The sequence below is a fragment of the Schistocerca piceifrons genome, chromosome 2 (assembly GCF_021461385.2).
Source record: "Schistocerca piceifrons isolate TAMUIC-IGC-003096 chromosome 2, iqSchPice1.1, whole genome shotgun sequence".
NCBI lineage: Eukaryota > Metazoa > Arthropoda > Insecta > Orthoptera > Acrididae > Schistocerca > Schistocerca piceifrons.
The window spans coordinates 19619877-19620812 of NC_060139.1; the positions used below are offsets into that span (position 1 = coordinate 19619877).

The window sequence follows — 936 nt, forward strand, 5'->3', positions numbered from 1 at the left end:
GAACGGACATCGAGAAAGAAAAGCATCCACTAAGATGCTGCTACCCCGATATCCTACGAACATTTGCACAAAAATGCATATTATAGCTTGCCAATTTGACGTTTCCTGCCAGTAGTCTTCAATTTTTAATGGCAAGCATGTATACAGGATGATTCTTATTAAGTTTAAAAACCTATGAAGCGACATAGATGGCGCTGAGGCAAGTCAATATAAGACACATGGGTTCGCAAATGTTGGAAATACCCGAAAAGTGGATGAAACATGTTGATAATGCGACGTCACCATATTATGTACCAGATGAAGTAGCTCGCCGCAACGAGTGAACCTGTCGGTCGGTCGCACATGGTCATCCCAACCCCACTCGTGTTCGGCTCTGGGCCCTCGCGAGGAACTCAGGGTTAGAATCTTGCGTCTGACAGCAGTACTTTTCCAGTGAATTAAACAATTATGTGTTTACATTGAGGTAAGATTATTTACTATCCAGAATGCCCGGCTTCACTCAGGGGTTGATATGAGATGGTGTGATAGGTGGAGCGCCAACGGCCTTGCCACAGTGGTAACACCGGTTCCCGTCATATCACCGAAGTTAAGCGCTGTCGGACTGGGCTAGCACTTGGATGGGTGACCATCCGGCCTGCCGAGCACTGTTGGCGAGCGAGGCGCACTCAGCCCTTGTGAGGCAAACTGAGGAGCTACTTGACTGAGGAGTAGCGGCTCCGGTCTCGTGTATTGACTCACGGCAGGGAGAGCGGTATGCTGACCACATGCCCCTCCATATCCACATCCAGTGACGCCTGTGGGCTGAGGATGACACGGCGGCCAGTCGGTACCTTCGAGCCTTCATAGCCTGTGCGGGAGAAGTTTACTTTTAGTTTTAAATAGTTGGAGTAAAAGGGTAAACTTTAAATTATAAGCAGTAAAAAACTTTAAAGTATG

At 47.9% G+C, this 936-nt stretch overlaps 1 pseudogene; it reads left to right on the forward strand.

Annotated features, from left to right (window-relative positions):
- The first annotated feature begins 535 nt into the window (after nt 1-535).
- Nucleotides 536-653, forward strand: LOC124778140 (annotated as a pseudogene).
- The last annotated feature ends 283 nt before the right edge of the window (nt 654-936 follow it).